Source organism: Salvelinus fontinalis, chromosome 34 (assembly GCF_029448725.1).
Source record: "Salvelinus fontinalis isolate EN_2023a chromosome 34, ASM2944872v1, whole genome shotgun sequence".
NCBI classification, from domain to species: Eukaryota; Metazoa; Chordata; class Actinopteri; order Salmoniformes; family Salmonidae; genus Salvelinus; species Salvelinus fontinalis.
This window is the reverse complement of record NC_074698.1, coordinates 29,330,246-29,357,454: the sequence shown is the minus strand read 5'-3', so window position 1 is coordinate 29,357,454 and position 27,209 is coordinate 29,330,246. Positions and strand designations below refer to the sequence as shown.

Below are 27,209 nucleotides of genomic sequence, written 5' to 3'. Positions count from 1 at the left end.
AAGGAAGACCTGGACAATGTCCTGCAGCATGATGCACCATGCAACATACACAATATTGCAGATGACATTGACAATACACAACTATTTTCAGCTACTAAAGAGACTTCATCTATTCCACATTCCTATGTAACTTTAATACTGTGTCCATATGGTCTGAATAACATACCTGTAATAAATGGAGGGCAGGAATGATTAGAGCATTTTGCATTATTTCAGAGAACATTGTTAGTGTCATAGCCTATACACATAATTATAAGCAAAGTAGCCTATTACATAACTAATATGGTTAACCATTAAGAGCCTAAACACATGACTCCAGTCTCGTTTCTGATTCTGCCCTTCACACCTGAATCTGAGCATTCCCAACAGTGTTTATTCACTAGTCTATCTAGTCATAAAGCAAATGAACAACTGGATACGGTTTACAGGAGCAAAAAACCCGCTGCAACAAATCTAACATACTGTACATCGGTAAAGCTGGTAGTTAATCTGTTATTACATATTTTTGCACCAGTCATCATTGCTCATAGGGCTACACTTCTCCTCCAGGACACTGGTAACACACACAGGCCCTGGAGGACAGCCAGGGACACTGGCATAATACCACAAAAGGACGAAGGCAACACAGTTGAACAGGAATATAGTGAATTAGTTAAGTGTCATGTTCATACCCTTCAGTCTAACATGAACATAATATGCGTGTGAACATGTTGCTTGGGGGCTATTGTTATATGTTATAATGTTATCTGTTACAAGTTATTTTGCATATATTTACTTTAAAGTTTCTAATATAACAGGTTCACGCAAGCTGATTTATGCACATAGGCCTACACTTAAAGGCTATACAGTCAAGTAATGTTGTCGACCTGCCATTATGTTTAGAGTTATGTGATAACTGTCTGTCTGGTGGCTGTGGTGCTACACACGACTTACCGTTCACCTTAAATAACCTGTTTGCATGGCTGTTTTCATCAATAATAATTATTAGCACATTAATATAGGCTATGTTTATTTGTGTACTTTAGTGTAGTTACCAGCCACTATAGGCCCTAAGAGTTCTGTAGACAATGTAGGTGTTGCATAACTTCATTGTTACTTAACGTATGCCCCAGACATATTTACCCATATTTTCCCCGAGACAGACGTATTCACCCAATATCATGCACAATTTACATGATCAATGATGAAGTTATGTTGGACTTGATCATTAGTCCTAGTCTTGGGAGAGCTAGACATATGTGCAACCCAGCACTAAAACACCAGACACAACTGGGCGGCAGGTAGCCTAGCGGTTAGTGTTGGGTGAGTAACCGAAAGGTCGCAGGTTTGAATACCCAAGCTGACAAGGTGAAAAATCGGAAATCTGTCAATGTGTTCTTGAGCAAGGCAGTTAAACCTAATTTGCTCCATGGGCGCTGTACCACTATGTCTGACCCTGTAAGACAACCAATTTCACTGCATGTGACATTTAAACATGTATTATTATTAACCACTCGTCAAGATAATATGGCGTATTAATGCTGAGCTGGAACAAAAGCCTGCTCACTTTGTAGGAACAGATTGGAGAGTCAAAATTCACAATTTACTGTTACTGACACGACCTCTGGTGGTTGGATGAGGTAAAACAATGTTACTGGTTCAGCACTTACCTGAAACACCATAATTTCTCTGGGGTTTTTGGTACTCCGAGGCAGTGTATCGGAGTTCTCCCTAAGCAACACAAGTGGGCTATACCTAATGGTGCACTGCAAGAATTATTAGGGCTATGGGCCTAGGTATGTGCCACCTATTGCATTAGGAATTCATTGACTTGGTAGGTAGCCTAAGTACATTGATTGGTCCCTGTAATTTCCTAAATTAATTTAGTAATTGAATAACAATAGACAAAAATATAGGCTTTATATAGGTATATTTATAATAGTACTATTTTCTCCCATCATCTCTAATAAACTGAACGCGAATGAATATAAAATAAGCAAATGTCACTTATAAGACACCAAAACAATTAAGAAACACGTTTGTTGAATATAAAGAAGTTAACGGGTTAAATGTGAGCACCAAATATGTGGCAAGGAGTTTTTTTTAAAGAAGCTCAGCAATTTCCTGTTTAAACTTGGGGAAACAGAGACGTGTCCAGTAACACAGATGCGTTAAAACATGCAAACCAATTGTCTCCTAACACATAAATATCCATTATTATTTTTCTGTATGGGTCATTGTAAGAGTTAAAGCGGGTTAAAGAAAAAGGTATGTTCAACGGGGAAGGAGAGAGACTTGTTTTGAGAGGAGCTTAGGACTGACTGCCCATGGTGGATGGGCGGAGCAGGAAGCATGCGCTGAGCTGGCAGAGTCGGGGCTAGTCTGCTGCGCGCGAGGAGAGGGAGATCACGGGCTGGCTCGGGTCCTCTCAGACGGACGCGGGGAGACCACCTTACCAATCACGTCTCCTTGAGGACTAAATAGGCGAGAACAGAAAAGAGCAAGAAAGAGAGTGAGAGACAGGGAGAAATAGAAGAATAGAAAGCTATAAGGACAACACCTCCGTTTGTAACCACAGGGAGTCGGCATCTGGAAACATAACGAGCGAAGAAGACCCCCCCCCTCGCGACATCTCTCGGCTCTGTATCTCCCAGCGCACCCCTCCTATAGCCTACTCCCTGGAGAACGACCACCCATTGAACACCCTAATTGACCAGCGTTGCCATTAAGCGATGCACTTTGAATCCAAGACGAAACCGAACGCGTAATTTTGATGCACATTTAACAACCAGTGATCATAATTTTCCAAAACGGAACAGTTAAGACTATGGATACAGTTTTGGGTGTTTAGCCTAAATTTAACGGGTTTCTGGCGACGTGAAATTATCTCATCCCCGGTAACTGACATCAACACTATACTTTTATCTCCTATTGCTTGTGGAAGAGTCTTATCATCTTCGTTTTATTCCATTTTCCATTTTCTTTTTCAAACCAATGGTCTGGGAACGGACCGCCTCACTCAACACATACTATTTCATTTAGACGTGTCAGCCTCGTTTAGCGCTTTGAACGCGGACAACATTACAGAATTGCAAGGGGAAATTGTCATCGAGAGTATTTTGCACAAACATACTGAGTGGAAAGTTTGTTGCCGGAGAGGGAATAGATCGGAGACATCTCGGCCATATCCACGGGATTTTCCCCTAAGGTAAGCCCGTTGCCTTTAGCCTACAACTCCCCTATATCCTTCCCTCTATCCTTCTCTGTGTGTCGGGTTATTGTTACACTGGATGTCATATAGGCGTTACATAATTTTCACGTGCAGTTTGTTCCCGTATGGTATATTTGATGTTTGTAAATGTGGTATTGTGTGTCCGAGATAGTCGCTGAAATGTGAAATGGGCAGAGTTCAAGGAGGACAGGGCGGACTGACCTAATTTCTGAGTCCACAGCGGTGCGCCAGCCCTGCTCCGTTGTCCAGAGCCGCCGCCGCTCCGCCTGGACTGCCTGTCATATCTTTATACACTGGCCATGGCGTAGGCCTACGTGCACCGCCAGCGTCTGTAATTCACAAAGACACCGTGTCGTTCCTCATATTCATAGGGACACGACATGTCTGCTTGACAGTCACACCCAACAAAAAGTAGAATTCCCCCAGAAACACATTTTCAGAGCGCGCATGGCAAGCGAGGCCTACTCTCCTGTGGGGTTGCGTCGCCTCAAATAGTGAAGCCATATGCGCGGGGCATGTCAAGGATTTCAGTTCTGCGAGATGATGGAATCAGACTCAGAACCAGAAGCAGAACACTATCGGTATTATTCCTACCATCACATCAGTTTACTGTGATACATTATCAATATTCAAAGAATGAAACAAAAATATGCTATTACAAACCCTAAAGACACAATGTTCTCTCATAACATCAGGTGAACAAACAACACTGGGATCCAATAACGGCACTGTCATGAAATATCACCATTGTTATGTTGCCAGTTCCCAATTTAACAAAACTTAATTCAGCGTTGCTCTCAAGGGCCAAGCACCCAAACCAATAGCAGACCAGGACAGCTACACTGTACTGGGCAATGGGGCAGCAGATGATCTGTGTGGGCAGAAGCCTGGATAAAGAGGCTATTTTCCTCCAATTAAGCAATTGCTCTGTCCCTGCGCCTAATGGTGTGCACATTTGGAGCTCAGGGAGCAGGTTTGGGACAGAGCCTCTCCCGATTGGCTGCATCCCATTGTCCCAGATGAGGCCAGGGAAAAGGGCTTAGGCCTGCCAAGGCAGAATACAGTTAACCAACCCATGAGGAGGCCTGATCATTCTAAAACATTACATTATGAACCCAGGCACACTCTTTCTGAGGGGGGGTGGATTGGAGGGGGTTGGTTGGGGGCCGGATGAATGTTTGAATGTTTTCAAGGGGTTGGTGTTTTTGAATATGTTTCTTAAGTGTGTGTGTGTCAAACATATATATATATGAGACTCACTGGAGGGAGGTCTGGCTGGGGGCCCACTGGAGGTTTTGGGGAAGAAGAACAGGAAGAGAAGGGGATATTGACTCTCCTAGAGAGTTGCCTCCCACCCTAGCCCCCTGGCCACCATTTCATCCATAATACTGCTGTGAACTATGAGACTATGTGTGAGGGCCGTATTCCAGGTGCTGTTCACATCTACATAGACACAGGCACGTGCATGTGTACACACACATGAAGACACAGAAAAAAACACACATACACACATACGCATGCACACCCAAACAGGAACGCACGAACGAACGCACACACACACACACACACACACACACACACACACACACACACACACACACACACACACACACACACACACACACACACACACACACACACACACACACACACACACACACACACACACACACACACACACTACATGACTCTGTTTATCCAATCAGCTGATGAGCGACAGACTGAGAGATGACTGAGATCAGTTCTCCTGAGGGTTAGCTTTTTTAATCAGACAGCAGCATGGTTAGCCAGCATGGTAATGATTTTCCCACTCACTACAGTATTCACTGCTGCTCTCTGTGAGGCACTCAGTCAGTCGGTCAGATGTCCACTGATGTCCAGCTGTGGATCTCTGTGGTGGTGATCCTATTCCTAGGTCTCACACCTCAATAGTGTGTGTGTGTGTGTGCAAGAGACATATTGCTGGGTATAACCACATAGACAGCCAACCAAGAGACATATTGCTGGGTATAACCACATAGACAGCCAACCAAGAGACATGCTGATGGGTATAACCACATAGACAGCCAACCAAGAGACATATTGATGGGTATAACCACATAGACAGCCAACCAAGAGACATATTGCTGAGTATAACCACATAGACAGCCAACCAAGAGACATATTGATGGGTATAACCACATAGACAGCCAACCAAGAGACATATTGATGGGTATAACCACATAGACAGCCAACCAAGAGACATATTGCTGGGTATAACCACATAGACAGCCAACCAAGAGACATATTGATGGGTATAACCACATAGACAGCCAACCAAGAGACATATTGATGGGTATAACCACATAGACAGCCAACCAAGAGACATATTGCTGGGTAAAACCACATAGACAGCCAACCAAGAGACATATTGAAGTGTATAACCACATAGACAGCCAACCAAGAGACATATTGCTGGGTATAACCACATAGACAGCCAACCAAGAGACATGTTGCTGGGTATAACCACATAGACAGCCAACCAAGAGACATATTGATGGGTATAACCACATAGACAGCCAACCAAGAGACATATTGATGGGTATAACCACATAGACAGCCAACCAAGAGACATATTGATGGGTATAACCACATAGACAGCCAACCAAGAGACATATTGATGGGTATAACCACATAGACAGCCAACCAAGAGACATGTTGCTGGGTATAACCACATAGACAGCCAACCAAGAGACATATTGATGGGTATAAACATAGACAGCCAACCAAGAGACATATTGATGGGTATAAACATAGACAGCCAACCAAGAGACATATTGATGGGTATAACCACATAGACAGCCAACCAAGAGACATATTGATGGGTATAACCACATAGACAGCCAACCAAGAGACATGTTGCTGGGTATAACCACATAGACAGCCAACCAAGAGACATATTGATGGGTATAACCACATAGACAGCCAACCAAGAGACATGTTGCTGGGTATAACCACATAGACAGCCAACCAAGAGACATATTGATGGGTATAACCACATAGACAGCCAACCAAGAGACATATTGATGGGTATAACCACATAGACAGCCAACCAAGAGACATGTTGCTGGGTATAACCACATAGACAGCCAACCAAGAGACATATTGCTGAGTATAACCACATAGACAGCCAACCAAGAGACATATTGATGGGTATAACCACATAGACAGCCAACCAAGAGACATATTGATGGGTATAACCACATAGACAGCCAACCAAGAGACATATTGCTGAGTATAACCACATAGACAGCCAACCAAGAGACATATTGATGGGTATAACCACATAGACAGCCAACCAAGAGACATATTGCTGGGTATAACCACATAGACAGCCAACCAAGAGACATATTGATGGGTATAACCACATAGACAGCCAACCAAGAGACATATTGATGGGTATAACCACATAGACAGCCAACCAAGAGACATATTGCTGGGTATAACCACATAGACAGCCAACCAAGAGACATATTGAAGTGTATAACCACATAGACAGCCAACCAAGAGACATATTGCTGGGTATAACCACATAGACAGCCAACCAAGAGACATGTTGCTGGGTATAACCACATAGACAGCCAACCAAGAGACATATTGATGGGTATAACCACATAGACAGCCAACCAAGAGACATATTGATGGGTATAACCACATAGACAGCCAACCAAGAGACATATTGATGGGTATAACCACATAGACAGCCAACCAAGAGACATATTGATGGGTATAACCACATAGACAGCCAACCAAGAGACATGTTGCTGGGTATAACCACATAGACAGCCAACCAAGAGACATATTGATGGGTATAAACATAGACAGCCAACCAAGAGACATATTGATGGGTATAAACATAGACAGCCAACCAAGAGACATATTGATGGGTATAACCACATAGACAGCCAACCAAGAGACATATTGATGGGTATAACCACATAGACAGCCAACCAAGAGACATGTTGCTGGGTATAACCACATAGACAGCCAACCAAGAGACATATTGATGGGTATAACCACATAGACAGCCAACCAAGAGACATGTTGCTGGGTATAACCACATAGACAGCCAACCAAGAGACATATTGATGGGTATAACCACATAGACAGCCAACCAAGAGACATATTGATGGGTATAACCACATAGACAGCCAACCAAGAGACATGTTGCTGGGTATAACCACATAGACAGCCAACCAAGAGACATATTGATGGGTATAATCACATAGACAGCCAACCAAGAGACATGTTGATGGGTATAACCACATAGACAGCCAACCAAGAGACATGTTGCTGGGTATAACCACATAGACAGCCAACCAAGAGACATGTTGCTGGGTATAACCACATAGACAGCCAACCAAGAGACATATTGCTGGGTATAACCACATAGACAGCCAACCAAGAGACATATTGCTGAGTATAACCACATAGACAGCCAACCAAGAGACATATTGATGGGTATAACCACATAGACAGCCAACCAAGAGACATATTGATGGGTATAACCACATAGACAGCCAACCAAGAGACATATTGATGGGTATAACCACATAGACAGCCAACCAAGAGACATATTGCTGAGTATAACCACATAGACAGCCAACCAAGAGACATATTGATGGGTATAACCACATAGACAGCCAACCAAGAGACATGTTGATGGGTATAACCACATAGACAGCCAACCAAGAGACATATTGCTGGGTATAACCACATAGACAGCCAACCAAGAGACATATTGCTGGGTATAACCACATAGACAGCCAACCAAGAGACACGTTGCTGGGTATAACCACATAGACAGCCAACCAAGAGACATATTGATGGGTATAATCACATAGACAGCCAACCAAGAGACATGTTGCTGGGTATAACCACATAGACAGCCAACCAAGAGACATATTGATGGGTATAACCACATAGACAGCCAACCAAGAGACATATTGATGGGTATAACCACATAGACAGCCAACCAAGAGACATGTTGCTGGGTATAACCACATAGAACTATAAGGCTTTCTTTCTTTGGGCTAAGCTAAGAAATGCACACTAAAAATGAATGTAAGAGATATATTTCCCCCAGATTATGTATGTTGGTAGGATGTAAAGCATATAGCAGTCCTGACTTCTTTTGGCCAGAATATAAATTCCTAATAAACTGAATGGAAAAGCCATGGTTCCCCAAGATGACAGGCAAGAGGTAAAGAATATCAGGCTCACCATTCAACAATAGCCTACACACAGCAACATATCCAAATCAATAGAAACCACATTCCTGTTGCTGAAAGTACCAACAGATGCTAGAACCTTGAGAATGGTTTACCAAGAAAAAACGTCCAAACGGACTAATTCAAGTTAAAAAGGAGTAGAACGTCCAAACAGACTAATTCAAGTTAAAAAGGAGTAGAACGTCCAAACAGACTAATTCAAGTTAAAAAAGAGTTGGAGCACTAATCAAAAAGGCAGAGATTGATTTCTTATTGCTCACTTTAATCCACTAGAACCTGCACCCCTGAAATATAACCAGGTAAGACAAGCAAAGAGAACTGTTAGCCGAGCGCTTTTAAGGTTCTCACACCTCGCACCCGAATGTGGATCTACCGTTTATCTTCAGATCGTTCAGCCCGCTGTGTTTTAGGGACCACCCGCTGTAGATGTCGGACTGCCGTCATTTTTCACGCGATTCTACAGTTAAATCGGTGCGCACTCGGTTCGCAAATGACATTCAGAGGTGCTAAGTACCCTGAACCAGCAGATGCTATTGGTGTGACTGAGCCTTTACTCTGTGGCTTGTTTAAACTTTCAGTGTCACAGCCACTGCTTGGAGAATGGAGAGCCCAGTTAGACACTCTGTGACTGCGTGTGTCTGATTTAATATCTCAGTGGGATGCCAATAGCAGCCAGTGGATTACGGTCGGGCTGAAAGGCAACGCAGCAGCAGGGGGTCCTGGATTAGAGCGGCCAGTGAATGGTAAGGCACGCAGTGGAGACAAGTGGGGACAAGCCGAGACAACTCCCTCACACTCACACACTTATCAGCACTGCGAGGGACTCCAGGAGAAGCCTACCCCACCCACCCACTTATCTGGAGCTATGGATCCTCGTGGTGGGAGTGTCACCCGCTCAATCACAGGGTTCAGTCAAGAGGCTGGGTTTCCAAAAGCCTTCCTAGCTAAAGTAGTAGTTTAGTTCTCTTGAAAGCTGAGGCCGGGATTTAAACAAACCGCAATCCGTAGACAGCGTACTACACTTGACATTTAAAGACCATTTCCCTGTAGTTCTCCCATGTGTCTTCTCACTTACACAAGCGTTTAACACACCGTTTCTTGGTTTAAAGTAGTGGTATTCAAACTTTTTTGGCGGGAACCCCATTTTTTTAGCCCGAATTTCTGACAACCCCGCCCCACCCCAAATCTAATGATACAACCTTAAAATCTGCAAATTTTAAGGTCAAAAATAACCTTCAATTCTTTAAACCAATAAAAACATTTACTCCCCAAAAATATTTTTCAAATTATCTTTCTCAAAAACTTTTGTATATTGTCCAATAAAATAATCTGTACTCTATTTTTTGTTGTTGACATTTGGCGACCCCACTGCAATAGGTGTCGTGACCCCGACTTTGAATAGCACTGTTTGAAAATAACTCTATGTGATAGAATGACTGACATTATCATGTGAGAGCTACTGTTCCTGAGCTTTTCTTCTGGGATATTATGTATGTTGCTGTCTATGTCTATCTACACTGAGTGTAAACTATCAAAAATTATCAAAAACTATCAATAAAGAAAGTCGCACACTCCATGTATAAACTCCCAGAAATGTAATGGGTATTTACCAATGTTTCGGCATCACTGTGCCTTCCTCAGGGTCTGCGATGCTGAAACGCTGGTAAATACCCATTAAATTGCTGGGAGGTTATACATGGAGTGTGCGACTTTCTTTATTTTGATAGTTTATAGTTTATTGGCCGTTAGTCAGCACCTCCACACAAACTATTATTCTGGGTGTGCGCCAGCTCATGTTTTTGAATCTACTATTATCTGTGAGTGTACACAACATTATGACACAACATTAAGACAGCTGAGACATGGATTGTGTATGTGTGCCCTTCAGAGGGTGAATGGACAAGACAAAATATTTAAGTGCCTTTGAATGGGGTATGGTAGTAGGTGCCAGGCACACCGCTTTTTTAAAATCTAGAACTGCAACGCTGCTGGGTTTTTTCAACAGTTTCCTGTGTGTGTCAAAAATGGTCCACCACCCAAAGGACATCCAGCCAACTTGACACTACCATGAGAAGCATTGGAGTCAACATGGGCCAGCATTCCTGTGGAACGCTTTTGACACCTTGTAGAGTCCATGCCCGGATGAATTGAGGCTGTTCTGAGGGCAAAAGGGGGGAGGGGTGTCCTTAATGTATTGTACACTCATTGTGTATCTATACGTCTATCTATCTATACTTGTCAGAAAGGGAAAGTGACTGGTGCTGCTGTGACATCTGTGACGGTGAGCTGCAGGGATTGTCCCTCCATGGAGTTGGGAAATGGGATTGAGGGTATAAAATGATGTGTCCCTGATGGGATTTTCAGGCCTCAAGTAAATCCTGTTAAATTGCAGTTTATTTGTGTACGTGTCTGTTTGTTTGTGTGTCAGAGAGAGAGAGAGAGAGAGCGAGAGAACCTACTGAACTCTCAGTCAACTATGCTTGTTGGGACAACACGGCTGCCACCTGTTTTGGAGGGAAACAGAATCACAATATCAGAGATGAGCAGCTTAATAAAACACAGCCGTTTCTACCAACTGCTGTGAGGAGTTGGAATGGAATGTTACTGTGTCAAACTGATCACAGCGATGGCGGTAGAATTCTTACTAACTTTGGAATCATCTACAGGTGGAAATGATTATGTGTTGCTGTCACAGTCACAATGGTAACCATACGCACACAGGCAGACATACACACACACACACACACACACACACACACACACACACACACACACACACACACACACACACACACACACACACACACACACACACACACACACACACACACACACACACACACACACACACACACACACACACACACACACACACACACACACACACAATATGGTGGCTGGTCTCGCTGTCTCCAGCCCAGCCACAGACTCATGGTGCAGATTGAGACTCCCTATAGGGAGATGCCAACAGTTCACATGCATCTGAAGGAAGGGGGAATCATACATGAAGAGAGAGAGCAACCCACATTACCACACCTCATAGACAGAAGTCAGGATACAGTAAAGATGATTAAGTAGGCTACATACAGATTCCTTAGTTGTATCACTAACAGTGATGACAATATGGGAGGGCCTAGAAGCCTAGCAGGTGACTAGCTGTATACTCATAGGGGTTGGTTTCCCAGACACAGATTAGGACTAGTCCTGGACTAAATGCATTCTCAATGGAGAATCTCTATTAAATGTGCTTCTTTGTCCAGACAATAGGCTTAACCTATGTCTGGCCATACTATCTGCTGCTTTGTGACTGGGAGTAGGTGACACACACATATTGTGGATAGTTTCGACATGAGGTGTCTGTGTGGTGATGGCCAGCCAGCCTCCTGGACCTACACAGAGAGTAGAGACAGAACTGCCATAAAGACTTTAGCGAAACCTGACTCACTCGAGCTGAGAGGCGTGGGCTCCTATTCACAAATTGTCTCAGAGAATAGGGGCTCTATTTTGGGCTGGCGGTAAGGAGGCGCAAGTGTCAAACGCACGTTAGTTTGCAATTTCGTCTTGTAAAAACTGCTGCACGGGCATTTTCCAGCCCTTACGCCAGGTTCGGCAATTTAACTGTCTAACATCGATTGACTTGCGCTGAGGTGGGAGGGGTGGAAATGTTTCAGGTGTGTCCTTAAAAACACGTGCCAATACGGCAATTTCAGTGAGCCTAACTGGGGATATTTAAGAGCGACTTAAAGCGGATCATAGAGGTATTGTAATTAGTTGTGGTATTGATTTTGCCAGTGGAGGCGCACACAGTAGCATAATATACATCACCAATGTTCATAAAAAAATCACAAGCAGCAAACAGTCATTTCCCTTTTTATATTGGACATTATTTCTTTCCAGCTTCTGTGAAACGTTTGTACTCATTATGTGCGATTCCCATTGCATGAAAGGTGTCAGTGCCTGTAGGAAGCCTGTTTAGGAAAATCAAGGTATTTAAAAAATGCGTCTTCCACTTTTCTCTGTAACTGTCAAATCGTGGGAATTCCGATCGATGTCTGTGGTGCCGAATCTGCTTGTAGGCTATATTTACCTGTTTGTTTGTTTACTTGTCACATGGTAAAGTCTCTACTGGCCATAGATAGATATATTTGGGAGCAGTAACGGTGAGTGGACATTCCCCCTTTCTTTTCACTCGTGTGAAAAGTTTGGATGTGCGTAAAACCCTCTGTAGTCTACGTTGTTTTAGGCCTAATATTATAAGCCCACGGGGAGCTTTAAAACAAGTTGTTTAGTTTCATTCCATTTTGATTGGAATTATTCACTGTGTTTTTAGATGTTACCAATAGTGAATGGAATCTGGCTTATTGACAACGTTAGACACGTCCATGGCTCAGACATAATGCATTTTACAGTAGGCTTAAATCACTGGGAATGCTATGTTAACAATATATTTACATATTCAAGCCATGCAATTACTGGTCAAAAACATATTAAACATATTTAGCAAATATGGGATAGGCCGCCTTTTTGTTATTTTGTTTGTGTAGACTATTTAACAAAATAGGCTACAACGGACTAGTTTTCGAATCGGCGTGGATGACAACACAATACATAAAAGACTGTAAAAACACAACTTCAAGAAGACACATATTTAGCCATTCTGATTGGCCATTGAGGGGTCAAGCCTAACACACATTCAACCTGTTTATTCATCAAAGCCCAGCTCTTTCACTTCTCCGCCCTGTACTGCGTCCTTAATTCTGGTTATGAAAATAGAAAAATATTTCTGACACCCCGAACCTATAGCTACTGCCAGTGCTTAGATTTTCCATTGCATTAGGTTTGCTAAAATAGAGCCGTAGGAGTGCTGATCTAGGACCAGTTTCATATTTTAGATCAAATTGAATAAGATTACATGGACGGGGGAACTGATCCTAGACCAACCCTCCTACGCTTTATAAATATGGCCCATTTACCCCTGGGCTCGTCTTTAGACTATAGAAGTGCTGATCTAGGACAAGTTTTGCCATTTAGATTATAATGAATATTATTACTTGGACAAGTGGGGGGGATCTGATCCTAGATCAACACTTCTACTCTGAGTTATGAATTTGGGTCCAGGCCAGTAAAACCACCCCTATCTGGCTGGGCCTCGGCCCCGACCCTCCCAGCCCACAGACCATGCATACCTCTCCAGTTAAACTGTAACCACTAATCATAACAAGGCCTCACCGTTTCCTCCTTGGAACAGATCATTCATGTACTCGGGGGGTTGTTTCATTAAACTGTATTTAGTGTAGTCCCCCCAGTCCTGATCACCTGAATGGGATGGGACGTCCCAGAAGAGAACAGTTGAAGTCAGGAACTAAGGTAGGATATGCCATGGTGAACTTGAAGGCTCTCCTGCGCTATGGGTTCAGTGCTGTTTGTCTGCAGTGCTGCATTTCCAAAAGATACACTGACAATTCTGTGCCTCACCCCCAGGCGCCACCTGGCCCTACAGTACCCCTCCCTCCCTCCTCTACCTCCAGCTGCCCTGTGTTTCTGGAGTGAGAGAACTGCAGCTCTGAGACATTTTAAAAACAATAGACAGACCAGACAACCTGATGGGGGAAAACAATAGACAGACCAGACAACCTGATGGGGGAAAACAATAGACAGACCAGACAACCTGATGGGGGAAAACAATAGACAGACCAGACAACCTGATGGGGAAAGAGTATTAACACAGAAGGCAGGAGGAAAGACAAAGTTATAACAAAAACAGAAATTAACAAAACAATGGAGAGCAGTTCATTTGATGAAGTTCTTTCTAGGTTTTTTTCTATAGTTTGTTGGTTGACAATAACAGTAATAACAGACAATAACAGCAATGACTAGGTAATATAGGTCATACTGAACATTAAGCTCCCAAATGAGAGCTCTGCATCTAGAGCTTGCAAGAGCTCTAAAACGGTATGAGATCTCTACTATACGAGCTCTGAGCATTAGACAAAGTTAGTTGCATTCAATCTTTTCTAGGTTTTAATCCCTAGGTCATACTTAACATTTAGCTCCCAAATGAGAGCTCTGCATCTAGAGTTTGCAGGAGCTCTGATGAGTAACATCTCTTTTTTTACAAAACTATACTAAGCATTCTCTACTGTAGCGCTTGCAAACACTCTAAAGCTGTCTGAGAGCTCTAATATATGATCTCTAGCGGTAACATTAACATTTAGTTACCAAATGAGAGCTCTACATTTAGAGCATGCAGGAGCTTTAAAGGTGTCTGAGAGCTCTACTATATGAGCTCTGGTCAGTACCATTATTTACCAAATGAGAGCTCTACTATATGAGCTCTGGTCAGTACCATTAATTACCAAATGAGAGCTCTACTATATGAACTCTGGTCAGTACCATTAATTACCAAATGAGAGCTCTACTATATGAGCTCTGGTCAGTACCATTAATTACCAAAGGAGAGCTCTACTATTTGAGCTCTGGTCAGTAACATTAATTACCAAATGAGAGCTCTACTATATGAGCTCTTGTCAGTAACATTAATTACCAAATGAGAGCTCTACTATTTCAGCTCTGGTCAGTACCATTAATTACCAAATGAGAGCTCTACTATTTCAGCTCTGGTCAGTAACATTAATTATCAAGTGAGAGCTCTACTATATGAGCTCTGGTCAGTAACATTAGTTACCAAATGAGAGCTCTACTATTTGAGCTCTGGTCAGTAACATTAATTACCAAATGAGAGCCCTACTATATGAGCTCTGGTCAGTACCATTAATTACCAAATGAGAGCTCTACTATTTGAGCTCTGGTCATTAACATTAATTATCAAATGAGAGCTCTACTATTTGAGCTCTGGTCAGTAACATTAATTATCAAATGAGACTATGTAGAGCTTGCAGAAACTCTAACGCTGTCAGAAAGCTCTGCGGCAGGGTAGTCATATGCTAACCTGACAGCAGCAGTTTAACTGGGACCACAGCTGGTTTGTATTATTATTTACTTACGTGGCCAACACTCTCCCTGGATTCTCCGGTATACAGACCCACAATAATATAGATCTATCTATTATAACGCTGCAGCAATGCAATATGTAAATATAAGGAAGGCACGTGAATATGTACAGGTGTAGGATCTTAATTTAATCACCCTGTTGTTGCAGGAAATGCAAACTTGTAACGTATTCAAGGCTAAAAAGGCTTTTAAAGTTTGTAATTTCCACTCTAAAATGTCAGACTTGCCAGATTTGCTCTAACTAATAATGTATCAACCCCTACAAAAAGTCCATGAATTACAATCCACACAATAATTCACATTTCCTGCTGCTGCAGGATTATTTTTCTGCAGTGAGAATCTGGTCGAATTAAGATTCTACATATGTAAATTTGTGTTTGTTCTAGGGGAGAGAGAGAGTGGAGTGAGAGGAGAGAGAGTGTGGAAAGAGACAATGATATTCAATAAGTTGCTGAGGAGAAATAGAAAGACAGATTGAAAGAGGGAGGGATTCTGTAAGGAGGATGAGAAAGGACGGAGGGAGGAAGAAAGAAAAAAAAAGTGTATGAGGCATTTGTAAGAGAGAAACAAGGCCCTCAAGTCTGGGCCTGGTCTTGGCTCTGTGTCTGCCTGTGCCTGGGCAAATCCCATTCCTGTCAGCAGAGAGCTCCCTCTGAGGCTCTGCCCTTGCCCCGCCTCTTCACTCCTCCTCCACCCACCTCCCATGCCTGACTCCCTGTGACTCCTGTTTATTTTTTGAACTCCCTCCTCTTTCACTTTCTCCTTCCCTTCGTTCTTTCTCTCCCCTCCCTCCCCTCCTCCCCTCATTCCTCTCCTCCCCTGCTCCCCTACACCCACCTTCTGACTTCAGCTCCCCTCTCTCTCCCTCCTTCTCTTTCATTCCCTCCGTTTCTACCTCCTTTTCTTTCTGTCTCCCCCACTTTCAATGAGTTCCCAGCTCTATAACTATATAACTCCTGCAATACACAAGACATTATTAATCGTATAGACATACTGTATGCAGAGAGGAAAACACAGTTTGGTCTGTAACTATTTACCCTCAGTACGGGGATGTTGCCAGCACAAATTTAATTCATATGTGCCCCATATCTGTTTTCTGCCAATGTAGGAACTTATATAAGTTTGTAAAGTCTATGCAGATGTCATGTAAAAAACCAGCCATTCAGCCTCTCTTGGACGACAGTAGAAGTTGAATAAACAAATAAACAAAATCGACATAAGTTTATTTCTGAAAAATAGCATTCATCAGAATATGCGGTGCAGATGTTGCCATGGAAATAGAATGACTAGAAAGGACAGTCCCAGTTCGGTGATGGGTGGACACCTACTCAGCCTACTAACCAGCTGATGCTGAGCTAGTGAGGACGCTAGATACCGGATCCTGGATGCTGGCTCTGTAAAGGAAGTGACAGTTCACTTCTGTCCTCCTCCCACTCTTTAACACTGTCAGCTGACTCACACTCTCATAACGTTGGAGATCCAAAGCTCTGTCCATCACCCGGCCGCCATCCAGTAGAAAACACTGCTCTTTTTTAAACATATAAATATGTCAGAGCCGGCATCGTTCTCTCTAGGGCTCCTTACTGTTCCCTATGTCAGAGCCGGCATCGTTCTCTCTAGGGCTCCATACTGTTCCCTATGTCAGAGCCGGCATCGTTCTCTCTAGGGCTCCTTACTGTTCCCTATGTCAGAGCCGGCATCGTTCTCTCTAGGGCTCCATGCTGTTCCCTATGTCAGAGCCGGCATCGTTCTCTCTAGGGCTCCATACTGTTCCCTATGTCAGAGCCGGCATCGTTCTCTCTAGGGCTCCATACTGTTCCCTATGTCAGAGCCGGCATCGTTCTCTCTAGGGCTCCGTACTGTTCCCTATGTCAGAGCCGGCATCGTTCTTTCTAGGGCTCCGTACTGTTCCCTATGTCAGAGCCGGCATCGTTCTCTCTAGGGCTCCGTACTGCTCCCTATGTCAGAGCCGGCATCGTTCTCTCTAGGGCTCCGTACTGTTCCCTATGTCAGAGCCGGCATCGTTCTCTCTAGGGCTCCGTACTGTTCCCTATGTCAGAGCCGGCATCGTTCTCTCTAGGGCTCCGTACTGTTCCCTATGTCAGAGCCGGCATCGTTCTCTCTAGGGCTCCATACTGTTCCCTATGTCAGAGCCGACATCGTTCTCTCTATGGCTCCTTACTGTTCCCTATGTCAGAGCCGGCATCGTTCTCTCTAGGGCTCCATACTGTTCCCTATGTCAGAGCCGGCATCGTTCTCTCTAGGGCTCCATACTGTTCCCTATGTCAGAGCCGGCATCGTTCTCTCTAGGGCTCCATACTGTTCCCTATGTCAGAGCCGGCATCGTTCTCTCTAGGGCTCCATACTGTTCCCTATGTCAGAGCCGGCATCGTTCTCTCTAGGGCTCCATGCTGTTCCCTATGTCAGAGCCGGCATCGTTCTCTCTAGGGCTCCATACTGTTCCCTATGTCAGACCCGGCATCGTTCTCTCTAGGGCTCCATACTGTTCCACATTCTTTCTTCCATGTTTCCTTCCCTAAGCAACACACGTGAAGTGTGTTAAGTATTGTGTGTAGTATTGTGCGTGTAGAGCAGAGTAGAGTATGGGAGTGTTAGCTTCTTCTCTGGTACTGAATATATCCGTAGTATGTTTAATGGAACCCAGCGGAACAGAGCAGAGATAGAAAGACAGATTATAGCTTTTTTAATGCCCATGTTTAGAGATATCTTTCTAGATTATCGCACAAACACACATAAGGATGCACACACTCATACGCACTCACGCACACACACACACACACACCCCTCCACTGCAGGCTCTCCCCTGCCTGGTTGGCTTTGCAGAGGCAGACCTCCCCTGCAGGCTCTCCCCTGCCTGGTTGGCTTTGCAGAGGCAGACCTCCCCTGAAGGCTCTCCCCTGCCTGGTTGGCTTTGCAGAGGCAGACCTCCCCTGAAGGCTCTCCCCTGCCTGGTTGGCTTTGCAGAGGCAGATCTCCCCTGAAGGCTCTCACCTGCCTGGTTGGCTTTGCAGAGGCAGACCTCCCCTGAAGGCTCTCACCTGCCTGGTTGGCTTTGCAGAGGCAGACCTCCCCTGAAGGCTCTCACCTGCCTGGTTGGCTTTGCAGAGGCAGACCTCCCCTGAAGGCTCTCACCTGCCTGGTTGGCTTTGCAGAGGCAGACCTCCCCTGAAGGCTCTCACCTGCCTGGTTGGCTTTGCAGAGGCAGACCTCCCCTGAAGGCTCTCCCCTGCCTGGTTGGCTTTGCAGAGGCAGACCTCCCCTGCAGGCTCTCCCCTGCCTGGTTGGCTTTGCAGAGGAAGACCTCCCCTGAAGGCAGTACAGCAGAAATGAGCACAAGGTCAGAGAAGGAATGTAGAGGAATGGCACCTGCCCAACCCATTTAAAACACCAGGACAAACACACAGGCACACACGCACGTACACACACACACACAGGCATGAATGCACACACACAGGCATGAACACACACACACACACACACACACACACACACACACACACACACACACACACACACACACACACACACACACACACACACACACACACACACACACACACACACACACACACACACACACACACACACACACACACACACACACACACACAGGCAGACAGGCAGACAGACAGAGACAGGGTAGTTGCTCTGGATAGATTCAGGGTTCACAGGGGGTGTTTTAAGGCTTTAGTCACATTGTTGAAGTCAAACAGTCATCACACAGGTGACCCTGGCCGTGACCCCACTCGCCAAGGGTGTCTCAGGGGGAGTTGGGATATGTAAAAAAGTGAATCTAATTCACACATGCGTATTAATACATACTTGTATTCATGTGTGAAATTGGTACAAATATAAGCACCCACAAAATGACTATATTATGAGGTATGTTGTGGGATAGATAGTATTGTGTGGGGTTACCATTCAGGCTGCAGGATCTATGGCTGAAAGGTAGAGGATATGACCTTCTAGCTAGGCATCTGTAGGCTAAGCTTTGGGTGAATGCTGTTGGATCTATAAGAATCTATGTATTGGGGAGATATAGGAGATGGTTATGGCATGTGAAGGGTATAGGCTTCGGGTGTGCAAACAGCCAACCACTGTGGCTGAACTCTCCATGAGATCTGTTCGTAATGTTCCCTCCCTCTGTGGTAAAATCCAGAGAGCCAGCCAGCTGTAAGCCACTGGGTAATGTTCCAAAAGTCTGCTCTCTCTCCCACGCAGTTAACAGCCCACTGGCCTGGGGATTAATAGGGCTGACTAGCGTTTGGAAAGAGTGGAAATTGTGCATGATAAGGAACGACACCCTCTGCCATATTTCAGCACCAGTTTGGAGGGGGACCAGGGGCGAGAAGGTTGGACCCTCGCAGTGACAGCATGAGGAATGGGGGGACTGGTGGGCCGAGACCAACTAGAGCAGCTTGAAGGCATCCGCATTCTGCCCAGACCAAACAGTTCAGAAGACGTTGTGTATATATTAGGACCACTTTTTTGTTTGTTTTTGTTCGTTTTTGGGCTGTTCGTGCACACCTTTTCTCCAGGCAAGCTGAAGTCGACGCCCCTTCGTCTGCGATTGGTCAACTGTAGAGATTCTTTAATAAAGTCTGCTGCAACTTAATAACACAAGGTCCGTTCTGCTCTCCCCTTCCTGGGAAGCTGAGTTCTTCTTCAATAGCCAGGGTAACATGATAGGAGCTACAGCTTTATGAAGCAGCTCCTCGGGAGTGGCGCTGTGGTGTCCAGGGCTTTCACTGTGGTCGGACACGTAGAATGTAAAAAGAGGGTGTAAAGATACCAGTTCAGAATTCCTGGGCCGGCGCGCCCTGTCCCTGGGGGGAACCGGGTGAGGGGAGACACCTGTGCACCAGCCACGCTACGTTAGTGCTTAGTGTCAGCATCGAAAGGAGAGGGGGGACAGAGCACCAGATGTGCAGCAGGAGGCAGAAGCTTTGGCCAGGATGTGTTTGTGTGTGTGTGGGTGTTTTCAGGCTCCCAAAAGCATATTGAGATGGGAAGAAAACAGGAAGAAGGAGAAACACAAAAACAGCAGAGAGCAATTAGCAGACAAACTGACGTGTGTGTGTGTGTGTGTCTGTGTCTGTGTCTGTGTCTGTGTCTGTGTGTCTGTGTCTGTGTCTGTGTCTGTGTGTACACAGGTGTAAACAGGTGCCCCGTGTGAGGAAAAGAGAGGAGAAAACAGGTTACAGTAAAGTTGTTAGACCCACAGAGAAGGAAGAGAACAGTGTGTGTGTGTGTGTGTGTGTGTGTGTGTGTGTGTGTGTGTGTGTGTGTGTGTGTGTGTGTGTGTGTGTGTGTGTGTGTGTGTGAGAGAGAAAGAGAGAGAGAGAGGGCTGGGCGGTCGACGTGGATGGAATGGTTTAGCCTCCAACGAGAGAGGGAGAGAGCCAGACTGTACTGTGGGATCATTGGAGATAGCTAGCATCTTTAAAAATGGGGGTGTCCTCCTCAGTGTTGGTGTTCCATACCTCTATGTCTCTCCTTCTGCCTGCCTCTTGTAGCCTTTTTCTCACACACGCTCGTAGGCATATGTAGGAACATGCACGCACGTGGGCAGGCGAGCACACACACACACACACACACACACACACACACACACACACACACACACACACACACACACACACACACACACACACACACACACACACACACACACACACTGTTCTCTTCCTTCTCTGTGGGTCTAACAACTTTACTGTAACCTGTTTTCTCCTCTCTTTTCCTCACACGGGGCACCTGTTTTCTCCTCTCTTCTCCTCTCTTCTCCTCACACGGGGATCCTGTTTTCTCCGCTCTTCTCCTCTCTTCTCCTCACACGGGGATCCTGTTTTCTCCTCTCTTCTCCTCACACGGGGCGCCTGTTTTCTCCTCTCTTCTCCTCACACGGGGATCCTGTTTTCTCCTCTCTTCTCCTCACACGGGGCGCCTGTTTTCTCCTCTCTTCTCCTCACACGGGGATCCTGTTTTCTCCTCTCTTCTCCTCACACGGGGCGCCTGTTTTCTCCTCTCTTCTCCTCACACGGGGCACCTCTCTTCTCCTCTCTTCTCCTCACACGGGGCGCCTGTTTTCTCCTCTCTTCTCCTCTCTTCTCCTCACACGGGGCACCTGTTTTCTCCTCTCTTCTCCTCTCTTCTCCTCACACGGGGCGCCTGTTTTCTCCTCTCTTCTCCTCACACGGGGCACCTCTCTTCTCCTCTCTTCTCCTCACACGGGGCGCCTGTTTTCTCCTCTCTTCTCCTCTCTTCTCCTCACACGGGGCACCTGTTTTCTCCTCTCTTCTCCTCTCTTCTCCTCACACGGGGCACCTGTTTTCTCCTCTCTTCTCCTCTCTTCTCCTCACACGGGGCACCTGTTTTCTCCTCTCTTCTCCTCTCTTCTCCTCACATGGGGCGCCTGTTTTCTCCTCTCTTCTCCTCTCTTCTCCTCACACGGGGCACCTGTTTTCTCCTCTCTTCTCCTCTCTTCTCCTCACACGGGGCACCTGTTTTCTCCTCTCTTCTCCTCACACGGGGCACCTGTTTTCTCCTCTCTTCTCCTCACACGGGGCGCCTGTTTTCTCCTCTCTTCTCCTCACACGGGGCGCCTGTTTTCTCCTCTCTTCTCCTCACACGGGGCGCCTGTTTTCTCCTCTCTTCTCCTCACACGGGGATCCTGTTTTCTCCTCTCTTCTCCTCACACGGGGCACCTGTTTTCTCCTCTCTTCTCCTCACACGGGGATCCTGTTTTCTCCTCTCTTCTCCTCACACGGGGCGCCTGTTTTCTCCTCTCTTCTCCTCACACGGGGATCCTGTTTTCTCCTCTCTTCTCCTCACACGGGGCGCCTGTTTTCTCCTCTCTTCTCCTCACACGGGGCACCTGTTTTCTCCTCTCTTCTCCTCACACGGGGCGCCTGTTTTCTCCTCTCTTCTCCTCACACGGGGCACCTGTTTTCTCCTCTCTTCTCCTCACACGGGGCACCTGTTTTCTCCTCTCTTCTCCTCACACGGGGATCCTGTTTTCTCCTCTCTTCTCCTCACACGGGGTGCCTCTCTTATCCTCTCTTCTCCTCACACGGGGCGCCTGTTTTCTCCTCTCTTCTCCTCACACGGGGCACCTGTTTTCTCCTCTCTTCTCCTCACACGGGGATCCTGTTTTCTCCTCTCTTCTCCTCACACGGGGATCCTGTTTTCTCCTCTCTTCTCCTCACACGGGGCGCCTGTTTTCTCCTCTCTTCTCCTCACACGGGGCACCTGTTTTCTCCTCTCTTCTCCTCACACGGGGCACCTGTTTTCTCCTCTCTTCTCCTCTCTTCTCCTCTCTTCTCCTCTCTTCTCCTCTCTTCTCCTCACACGGGGCGCCTGTTTTCTCCTCTCTTCTCCTCACACGGGGATCCTGTTTTCTCCTCTCTTCTCCTCACACGGGGCGCCTGTTTTCTCCTCTCTTCTTCTCTCCTCTCCTCACACGGGGCGCCTGTTTTCTCCTCTCTTCTCCTCACACGGGGATCCTCTCTTCTCCTCTCTTCTCCTCTCTTCTCCTCTCTTCTCCTCTCTTCTCCTCTCTTCTCCTCTCTTCTCCTCACACGGGGCGCCTGTTTTCTCCTCTCTTCTCCTCTCTTCTCCTCTCTTCTCCTCTCTTCTCCTCTCTTCTCCTCACACGGGGCGCCTGTTTTCTCCTCTCTTCTCCTCACACGGGGATCCTGTTTTCTCCTCTCTTCTCCTCACACGGGGATCCTGTTTTCTCCTCTCTTCTCCTCACACGGGGCGCCTGTTTTCTCCTCTCTTCTCTTCTCTTCTCCTCTCTTCTCCTCTCTTCTCCTCTCTTCTCCTCACACGGGGCGCCTGTTTTCTCCTCTCTTCTCCTCTCTTCTCCTCTCTTCTCCTCTCTTCTCCTCACACGGGGCGCCTGTTTTCTCCTCTCTTCTCCTCTCTTCTCCTCTCTTCTCCTCTCTTCTCCTCTCCTCTCCTCACACGGGGCACCTGTTTTCTCCTCTCTTCTCCTCACACGGGGATCCTGTTTTCTCTGAGTGATACCTCCCTCTTTGCCCCCCCTCTCCCAAAAGCCTGGCAGCCAGACAAGGTCAACATGACAGCTTTTTTCTCTACCTCTTTATCTGTCTCTCTGTTTCTGTGTCTTAGTTCAGCTGAGCGACAGGCTCCTCCATAACACTGAGAGCCTTTCATCTTCTGGAGAGAAGGAGAGGGAGGAGAGAACGAGAGCGAGAGAGAGAGTTAGCGGGAATGAAAGAGCGAGTGAGGGAAGTGAGAGAGAGGGGTAGCAAGAGAGAAACAGAGAGAGAGGGGAGGGAGTGAAAAAGAGAGCGATAAAAAGGGAGAGCGAGAGAATAGGAACAAGGCCAATAGACAGATGCAGAGGGACAGATGGAGGGAGAAAGAGATGGCAGGGGAGAGATAGAGGGGCATAATGGGAGCACTCAACTCTGATTTAACAAGTAGGCATGAAGCTTTTGTCAGAAAGATGCCAAAGTGGGACCTAACTAAAAATCTTCCAGAAATGGGAGTATACTTAAACCTCATATAACCACACCAGAGGGGTTGGGTCAACCTCTCTTTCGTATCGTCTGAGATCCCCAAAGATTGGAAAGCTGCCGCGGTTATCCCCCTCTTCAAAGGGGGAGACACTCTAGACCCAAACTGCTACAGACCTATATCTATCCTCCCCTGCCTTTCTAAGGTCTTCGAAAGCCAAGTTAACAAACAGATCACCGACCATTTTGAATCCCACCCTACCTTCTCCGCTATGCAATCTGGTTTCCGAGCTGGTCATGGGTGCACCTCAGCCACGGTCAAGGTCCTAAACGATATCATAACTGCCATCGATAAGAGACAATACTGTGCAGCCGTATTCATCGACCTGGCTAAGGCTTTCGACTGTCAATCACCACATTCTTATCGGCAGACTCAACAGCTATGGTTTCACAAATGACTGCCTCGCCTGGTTCACCAACTACTTCTCAGATAGAGTTCAGTGTGTCAAATCGGAGGGCCTGTTGTCTGGACCTCTGGCAGTCTCTATGGGGGTGCCACAGGGTTCAATTCTCGGGCCGACTTTTTTCTCTGTATACATCAATGATGTCGCTCTTGCTGCTGGTGATTCTCTGATCCACCTCTACGCAGACGACACCATTCTGTATACTTCTGGCCCTTCTTTGGACACTGTGTTAACTAACCTCCAGACGATCTTCAATGCCATACAACTCTTTTTCCGTGGCCTCCAACTGCTCTTAAATGCAAGTAAAACTAAATGCATGCTCTTCAACCGATTGCTGCCCGTCCGTCCAGCATCACCACTCTGGACGGTTCTGACTTAGAATACGTGGACAACTACAAATACCTAGGTGTCTGGTTAGACTGTAAACTCTCCTTCCAGACTCACATCAAACATCTCCAATCCAAAGTTAAATCTAGAATAGGCTTCCTATTTCGCAACAAAGCCTCCTTCACTCATGCTGCAAAACATACCCTCGTAAAACTGACTATCCTACTGATCCTTGACTTCGGCGATGTCATTTACAAAATAGCCTCCAACACTCTACTCAGACTACATCCAGTTTTCTCAGCAAACTGGACGCAGTCTATCACAGTGCCATCTGTTTTGTCACCAAAGCCCCATATACCACCCACCACTGCAACCTGTATGCTCTCGTTGGCTGGCCCTCGCTTTATATTCGTCGCCAAACCCACTGGCTTCAGGTCATCTATAAGCCTTTGCTAGGTAAAGCCCCGCCTTATCTCAGCTCACATGTCACCATACCAGCACCCGTAGCACGCGTTCCAGCAGGTATATTTCACAGGTCACCCCCAAAGCCAATTCCTCTTTGGCCGCCTTTCCTTCCAGTTCTCTGCTGCCAATGACTGGAACAAATTGCAAAAATCACTGAAGCTGGAGACTCATATCTCCCTCACTAACTTTAGGCAGCAGCTGTCAGAGCAGCTCACAGATCAATGCACCTGTACATAGCCCATCTGTAAATAGTCCATCCAACTACCCCACCCCCATACTGTTATTTATTTTGCTCCTTTACACCCCAGTATCTCTACTTGCACATTCATCTTCTGCACATCTATCACTCCAGTGTTTAATTGTAATTATTTTGCCACTATGGCCTATTTATTGCCTTACCTCCCTAATCTTACCTCATTTGCACACACTGTATATAGACCTTTTTTATGTTGTGTTATTGACTGTGTGTTTGTTTATTCCATGTGTAACTCTGTGTTGTTGTTTGTGTCGCACTTTGCTTTATCTTGGCCAGGTCGCAGTTGTAAATGAGAACTTGTTCTCAACTAGCCTACCTGGTTAAATAATAAAAAATAAAAAAAATGCAGAAGACACATTTTGGTTGAATGCATTCAGTTGTGCAACTGACTAGTTATTCCCGAGTGGTGCAGCGGTCTAAGGCACTGCATCTCAGTGCAAGGGGTGTCACTACAGTCCCTGGTTCGAATCCAGGCTGTATCACATCCGTGATTGGGAGTCCCATAGGGCAGCGCACAATTGGCCCGGCATCGTCCGGGTTTGGCCGGGGTAGGCCGTCATTGTAAATAAGAATTGTTTCTTAACTGACTTTCCCTTTAGACACTAGGCTGACCAGTGGTTATCTACCCACTTCCCTTTAGACACTAGACTGCTCTGGACCAGTGGTTATCTACCCACTCCCCTTTAGACACTAGACTGCTCTGGACCAGTGGTTATCTACCCACTCCCCTTTAGACACTAGGCTGCTCTGGACCAGTGGTTATCTACCCACTCCCCTTTAGACACTAGACTGCTCTGGACCAGTGGTTATCTACCCACTCCCCTTTAGACACTAGACTGCTCTGGACCAGTGGTTATCTACCCACTCCCCTTTAGACACTAGACTGCTCTGGACCAGTGGTTATCTACCCACTCCCCTTTAGACACTAGACTGCTCTGGACCAGTGGTTATCTACCCACTTCCCTTTAGACACTAGACTGCTCTGGACCAGTGGTTATCTACCCACTCCCCTTTAGACACTAGGCTGACCAGTGGTTATCTACCCACTCCCCTTTAGACACTAGACTGCTCTGGACCAGTGGTTATCTACCCACTCCCCTTTAGACACTAGACTGCTCTGGATCAGTGGTTATCTACCCACTCCACTTTAGACACTAGACTGCTCTGGACCAGTGGTTATCTACCCACTCCCCTTTAGACACTAGGCTGCTCTGGACCAGTGGTTATCTACCCACTCCCCTTTAGACACTAGGCTGCTCTGGACCAGTGGTTATCTACCCACTCCCCTTTAGACACTAGACTGCTCTGGATCAGTGGTTATCTACCCACTCCCCTTTAGACACTAGACTGCTCTGGACCAGTGGTTATCTACCCACTCCCCTTTAGACACTAGGCTGCTCTGGACCAGTGGTTATCTACCCACTCCCCTTTAGACACTAGGCTGCTCTGGACCAGTGGTTATCTACCCACTCCCCTTTAGACACTAGACTGCTCTGGACCAGTGGTTATCTACCCACTCCCCTTTAGACACTAGGCTGCTCTGGACCAGTGGTTATCTACCCACTCCCCTTTAGACACTAGACTGCTTTGGACCAGTGGTTATCTACCCACTCCCCTTTAGACACTAGACTGCTCTGGACCAGTGGTTATCTACCCACTCCCCTTTAGACACTAGGCTGCTCTGGACCAGTGGTTATCTAC

General features: G+C 46.1%; 1 protein-coding gene across 1 annotated transcript in view; it reads left to right on the top strand.

The window, feature by feature from the left end:
* The first annotated feature begins 2,241 nt into the window (after positions 1–2,241).
* The window catches only part of LOC129833680 (zinc finger protein GLIS2-like), a 69,415-nt gene continuing 44,447 nt past the window's right edge, over positions 2,242–27,209 (top strand). Inside the window, exon 1 of the mRNA XM_055898427.1 lies at positions 2,242–3,187. The gene's annotated coding sequence lies outside the window, so the exon portion shown is untranslated. The remainder of the gene's footprint in view (positions 3,188–27,209) is intronic.